We start from the raw sequence: 7,522 nt of genomic DNA on the forward strand, positions 1-7,522 counted from the left end.
TCTTTGGGGACAATAAACTTGCTATTGTCCTCATACCCAGTAAATACTAAATAGGCATATAATATCCTATCCACCTACATTTCATGTTATATAACCTCCCGTTTGTAACTTTCAATTTCACTGTAAAGTCAACATATCTGTCATAGCCGCAAGTTTCACAATTTATTTCTGCTTCTCATGTACTTAAAATCAGGGGCCTTAATATTGCTTACCAATTCCAACAAGAGACATCCCTCTAACTATTGATAATCATAAAAATTCATTTCATGAATCTACGCAACAATGATAAACCTTCAAGTACAGACACTCTCAATTTTACAAAAATATTGACGGTACTCTATCCGAAACTGTTCCTTGTACCTTTAACTTAGTACACTAACATTTTTATGAAAAGACTAAGAAAGCTAATGCAATTCTGAGAAAAAGAATACCACATATTGCCAATTCCATTGAGGTTTAATAAAAATATGGCCATTTAAGTGAACCCACCATTTCCAATTTCCTTTAGTAAACACAGATTTACAGGGTTCTCCATAGTAAAACATCTTTACCTGACCTTTTAGAGGTCAACTTTTGTTCAACCACCTTTAAAAAGAAACCTTATTCAATACAACATACCCCTACATGATATAATCATGATAAAAGCTTCACATCACTTAGAAATACCCTTACATGTATACCCCCCACCCCCCAATCTTTTGATTTTCATAAAAAGTCATGGTTTGAAATGTTTTACCTAATTTTATGAGACGTGTGGCAATTTCCTTGAGTAATTTCTCACACATATGAAAACAATCATCAATGATTCTAAAATTTGATCTTTATTTGTTTATTGTATGATTTGTACCATTTTAATTAACAAATAGACAGCTGTCCTGCTTGTGATTTCTTGTTTTCATGAAAAAAGTAAGCTAACAATCATATTTAGTGAATATCTAATCTATTCTGATTTCTAGTCTCCTTCTAACCATGCTAAAACAGTAAGTTACAACCTACAAGTTAGACATCTGCCTTAAATTAAAATTAAATTCAAACACACCCAGGTAGCTGGAGACAGATCGAGTTGATTTCAATGAAAAATTTTCAAATTTGACATGTTTTTCTACTTTTTTTTATGCATATATACCTTAGAAAGGTAGAAATAGGTTGTTTCTTGTTCATTTCAAAAGTAATTATCATAGCAGATGTTATTTCAAAGTCAAATGTACATTTACATATCCTACATGTAATCTTAATGCAGACAATTAAATAGAGGGGGGGGGGGATTTTTCAATTATGTAAACACATCTAAATATCTTTATGAAATAAAAAATAAAGGAAACATAATTGCATACTTTTATTGAAAAACAAATTTTCACAGCAATTATGAATTTCTTTATAAACAGCCTTAATTTTGTTTTCATAATTTCTTATCAAACACAAACCACAACATGGCATGATGCTTTCTTCAAGTTCCATTATTGTTCATGCATTATCGGATTTAATTTGAATTACCGGTAAATAGTCTGTAGAACACAAGGAATATGCATGTGGATAGAGGTGACAGGTTAATCTCAGGAGCTGACCCACAAGAATCAACAGGTACCGGTAAAAGCCATGTGGTAACAAGAGTCTGTTTTGAGCTGAAATAAAAAAAAAAATAATTAGCTGTGTTTACATACATGTACTAGTAATAGCTGTGTTTACATAAACATATGCATAGTATTTCTGGAAAAAATACACTGACCATGCAGTGTAATAGGTATGACATATCCCAATACATGACATAACATTTAGGCAGTACAAGATCAAAAATTTGCATATCAAGTCATAATATAATATTAAAAAATTTTCATAGGTATAAACACTTATCAAATTGAGAGAGAGAGAGTTTGAGAGAGAGAGAGAGTTTATTACCGTACTTGTAGTGCAACAGTCAATATTTCAATTCGTAAATTACAAACGAATATTACCCACCGAACAGCGTCAAAGTACATGTACTGGTATTAGCTTCTGGTATACCATTTCTTATCAATTCTACTGTGTTTTTTTTTTTTTGCAAATAAATTTAGCAAGGGTTTTTGCTTATTTTCTTATAAATTACATGTTTTAAAAACAATACTATGTGTAATAAGCATAAAACATGTATGAGTAAACTTAATGAAGAATTTTTAATAAATTATTTTTCACAGAATGTGGTACATTACATGTATGTCAATCTTTATAAAACTAGCGTATATTTCGTGCGCCATAAATTGCAAGTTTTTTGTAAATATCATTTACTTGCATGATAGGTATATATGGTCTAACCAAAATTTTCTTCACAAAGCTACAGCTGTATGTACCACATATATGTTTTGTCACAAGTATACATTTAAAAAAAAACAACCCGAAATTCCAACAGTTGAAATAAACTCAACTCATTCTCTGATAAGTTCATTGTGTTTTGTGCGTGCATATCTTATTTGTCTGCTGCAACAGCAGCCAATCAGCGGTAAGAAAGTTTGTGTTTTAGGAGCGGGTAAATTGTTTATGCGACACTGTCAAGAAAACCACACCAAATAATAACAGGAAACATAAATATTCACTTATATGTATTGTGTTGTAAAGTAAAGGTTTTTAACACTTATTGCATCTTGCAAAACATGTGATGACCCTTAATCATCTGTCATATATCTGATATACATGTATATGTAAAAGATGGGAGAAATAACGACGGAACAAACTGGGATTCGAACCTGGCCCTCTGAATCTCTAGTCAAGTGCTCTACCAACTGAGCTACATGTATCTGGCACCGGTATTCAAACCAGTCTGACCGTCACATTCCTTCCCCCTTAAATGATCTTCACCCTCGAAGATCACCCCTGGCAGAGTTAACCTGTTAGTTCCAGGGGTTGGTCACAACACCAATATTGTAACAGGATGGGAGAAATAATGAAGGACCAAACCGGGATTTGAACCTGGGCCCCCTGAATCTCTAGTCAGGTGCTCTACCAACTGAGCTATCTGGCACTGGTATTCAAACCGGTCTGATCATCACATATATAAAGAATTATTTTAAACAATGTTGTTCAATAAAAAATAACACGCGCAACCTTCAGTTTTTGTCTGTAATTAATCAATATTGGCGTGCGATCAGTTCTCGCCGAGTACCATTTCTCACCAGTGCATTGTACATCATTTTATCAACACATAAAATTATATACGAAAATATGATGTTACAGTGCACCAGCGAGAAATGGTCCTCGACGAGAACTGCTCGCAGGCCAGTACTGCCAGTAGTCAGATTAAAAAAAGAGAATAAAAAATTACATTTAAAACATTAACAAGGACAATTTAAGTACACATCATAACTGCTAAACAAGAAAAATTATGTGAACTGGTAGAATGGTAGGCATAGTTCTAACTTGTAACCTACATGTACAAGTACATGTACCGGGTACCCGTTGGTCTGCTATACCTCTTTAATGATACAATGATTGGCATCCCGTACCAAACATTCTAACAAATGCTCATGAGCAGCTCATGAGAAGCACATGAGAATCTAGTAAGAAATGTATGCAAATTAGGTAGGAATTCATTTTGCTCATGTGCAGATTGTTAGTCTCTGTTAGGGAGGAAAATACTAACCAAAATCCACATGTGCAAAAATTTGCTCACCTAATTGCTCATGAGCAAAATTCTATTCGAATTGCTCACGTAAGCAACAGGCTATACAGATACATTGACGGTAGATTTTTTTTCTAAGTTCAACTTTCTCACGTGAGCAAGAGGTTAGGAAATTGGACTTAGTCAGTATATGCAGTATCAAAGTTAAATCAAAATGAAAGAAAAAAAATTACGTCCTTTTTCCTCACGTAAGCAATTGCAAAATTTTGTTAACAAGTACATTTTGACAGCTCCTCCCGCACCCCATTTTTTTTTCGTGAACACCAAACTGTCAGGTTTTTTTTTTTTTTTTGGTAACGTTATATTCTTTTTTTCCTAAATTCAATTATCACTCAACTTACTATTTAGGTATGAGAATCTGACAAAACCGCTTGATATTGTGATTTTTCGTAAGCTGTTTGTTTCTACTTTTACTTTTGTTTTAATGTAAAGTTACCCGCTAGTCTGGTTCTCGCTCCCGCCCAAAACGAAGTAAATAACGCAGTGGCGGGGGAACCAGTCTAAGCTACGCGCGCGCTCATTGGTCGATTAAATTCCAGCCGCCAATTTTCATATTCGATTCCGCCATGTTGTCTACCATCACAGATGACGGTGAAATGAATTAAAAAGGGAATTATCTGATTCTGTACAGTACTAACGGTTGATAAGGTTAAAAATTACGTTGTCAATGGGGGTATTCGTCTATGTAGTGTTTTAGTATGAAAAATCCACGGCTGAACAGAGGAAGAATCTGATTGAATGAATCGAGTGTCGACACCCCCTGCATCTTCTGTATGAGCACTTCAAGTAAGTTGAGCATCGACTTGTTAAAATATATTCTTTGAATCACTTGAATGGCAGTTAAACGTATTTGTAATTAGAATAAATATGAAACGAAATACTGTGATCTTAGCATCTACCTTTAACTCTGTTAAAACGGGGTTAAACAATTTACAATTACTGACCCTCGGGCAAATACCGGTGTCTCGAATGTAAAACACAAGTTATTTTTTTCTTTGACAATTTACTTGACAATAATTTTTGAACAAATAATTCTAACTACATTTCTTTTTATTATTAACACTGATTAACGATTTTATGACATGAAGAAAAGAGTTCATGTTTTTCTTGTGTAGAATCTGATAATATTAATAGTTGCAGTATTATATAATGATTTTCTTAAAAACTGCTTGAAATATGAAAACTTTTAACAATTTCACTGATATCAAATTTATTTATCTTTCCAATAGGCCTGCCCTGAGTTGTACAGACCTGAAGAAAACCATGAAAAGCTCGCTGATTTTATGAATGATGCAACAAAAAAAGTGAAGACGTAATTTAAGTAATGGAGAAGTTATACATGCTGAAGTCTGGTTGTGTCAATTTGGATATTATTGTGATGTTCTGGTAGTCAGCTGTTTGTGTGGTTTACAGTTTATGTGTGAAATCAGAGAGCATGTGAGACACGAGACTGTCAAAGAAAGGACATTTGGAATGTTGGAGACGAATGCCTCGATCGATTGTAATGCAGCCAGTGTTCGTGCAGCACTTATGAACTACTTTGTATGGTTAAATTGAACTTTGCCTACTGTGAACTGTGATGTTTTTTCCAAGTCCGTCTGTGTGCTACACTGCTTTTTGTGATCAAACTGCAATACAAGTTTCAACATGCCAGCATTTATTATTGGTAAACTTTCTAAGGATTTATGTAAATGTAATGTTAAACAATGTATGAAATTGTATTTTTAAAATGACTGATGTAAATATATATTGATGATTTTAATTTCAATTTTTGTCCATTGTCTTTGAAGTGAGCAATGTTGCACATGAGCCTCATGAGGCTCATAAGCCTCATGAGCCTCATGTGAGCAAAACTCTTGGTGAGCAGATCTATTCCTCACGTGAGCAAAAAAAGCTCATGTGCAGAATTTTTCTCACGTGAGCATTTTACCTAATTTGCATGTTAAATTGCACATAAGACTCACATGAGCAACTCACGTGAGGAAATCTTGTTAGTCCTCACGTGAGCTGCTCATGAGCAAATTGTGAGAATGTTTTGGTATGGGATCATAAAGATATTAAAGTCATGTTTTAACTCTGAAGTCTGAAGTATACAATTTTATTTACTTGAAGTTATGTCTACAGGATATTCATGACTACATTTGGAGTCTTCTGCACAAGAATATATGATATGTTTCTAATTAGACCGCATAGTTCTAACTTGTAACCTACATGTACAAGTACATGTACCGGGTACCCGTTGGTCTGCTAAACCTTTCTAATGATACAATGATTGGCATCATAAAGATATTAAAGTCATGTTTTAACTCTGAAGTCTGAAGTATACAATTTTATTTACTTGAAGTTATGTCTACAGGATATTCATGACTACATTTGGAGTTTTCTGCACAAGAATATATGATATGTTTCTAATTAGACCCTGCTTTGAATTTTGAGTTGAAAATTTACAATCTGTTATTTTTTTAAATAGATAAATTCAGTTACCCTTTCCAGTCCCCCATGAACCTCGAGCGAGTCTAAACATCCATGAAACATGTAAAAATTACACGTTAGCCTAGTAAATAAAACACCCACACCATAACAAAAACAAACAGTGTGCACGTACTTACATGTACATCTATACTATATACTAAATTTTAACTTTAACTTTTTTAAACTTTAAAAGGAGTAAAAGCCTCACCTTCTTCAGTAACATCCACATAAATCACACTCTTTAATGTCCATCTTTTCCCCTTTATTACTCGTAGCTTATCAACGGCTGATCGTCGACAGAAGTGTGGCTGTCAGAATTTCCTCGTAAACGATTCACACGAGAAAAATATCCTCCTTAAACAAATATGTAGTATTGTTCCCTGTGCATGTTCATATGTTTCACAGTAAATTGAAAATGCATTTGTACATCGAAAGAATACACAACTTCTCTTCTGCATTACGGCTCTCTCTTTTCTACAATGCCGTTCGTTACTGTTTACATTCGGCGCGCGCGCGGGGGTTACAAACAGGGGCGCCCCGACAAATAGTTGCACATAGAACGTTAAAATAATGTGTGTTCATTGAATTCATAAATGATATAAATGAAAAAAATGAAATTGAATCACAACTATTTATCTAAGACGCAACACAACGTAATGCAGTATATGCCTGGGCCTTAAAGTGGCATTTGTTCGCTTGTGTGTCTATGTAGACAAATTAACTCGTTCATGTAACGTTACGATTCACACATATTTGTTTTATGAAATTTGAAAAAAATAGGGCACAGAACTTTTTAAATTTGATACCAAATGACATTATTTAATATATTAACAATAACTGAATTAATTTTTTTTTCATAAAATGATAACGATTTTTGCTATCAGAAAAATACGTGTATGAGCTGCTGACCCCTAATTATAGGGGCCAGCCCTTTTTTCTTAATTTTAAATGAAAGCTCTCGTTATTCTAAACAACTTTTGTTCTATATGTATTAACAAAATATTTTTAGTTTAAAGGTTATAATACAAAAAGCAACAAAATTTCAGCCCCGAAAAAATCTTAAACTTTGGCGACAAATAGCTCAAAAACTAACAAAGAAATTACCAAAATTTTCATGCCAGCAAAACTATAAAATGTTACCGACAATTTCGCCAAATTTCATGCATCTACCATCTGTAGTTCCCGAGATCAACTTTGGACAAAAGACCCCCCAATTTTCAATTAAAGGGCAATAACTCATAACCGGAAGTAAATTTTAAAAATTTGAAAAAAAAAACGTCTCGAGATATTAATATCATCTACATACCCTGAAAGTTTCATAGCAATCAGACAAAAAATGTTCGAGAAATCTCGTGCACAAAATTTGCGGGGGAAAAAAAAAATAACTAGAGCAAAGCTCGT

At 33.6% G+C, this 7,522-nt stretch overlaps 2 long non-coding RNA genes across 2 annotated transcripts; one reads left to right on the forward strand and one right to left on the reverse strand.

Moving 5' to 3' along the window:
- Positions 1-1,321: 1,321 nt before the first annotated feature.
- On the reverse strand, positions 1,322-7,302 carry LOC136275758 (uncharacterized). Its single transcript, XR_010714258.1, has 2 exons — positions 6,330-7,302; positions 1,322-1,622 (listed from the first exon to the last, which is right to left on the reverse strand). It is a non-coding gene; the product is annotated as an uncharacterized lncRNA (long non-coding RNA).
- LOC117684109 (uncharacterized) lies at positions 4,201-5,417 on the forward strand. Its single transcript, XR_010714156.1, has 2 exons — positions 4,201-4,435; positions 4,879-5,417. It is a non-coding gene; the product is annotated as an uncharacterized lncRNA (long non-coding RNA).
- Positions 7,303-7,522: the final 220 nt, after the last annotated feature.

Source organism: Magallana gigas, chromosome 5 (genome assembly GCF_963853765.1).
Source record: "Magallana gigas chromosome 5, xbMagGiga1.1, whole genome shotgun sequence".
Taxonomy (NCBI): domain Eukaryota; kingdom Metazoa; phylum Mollusca; class Bivalvia; order Ostreida; family Ostreidae; genus Magallana; species Magallana gigas.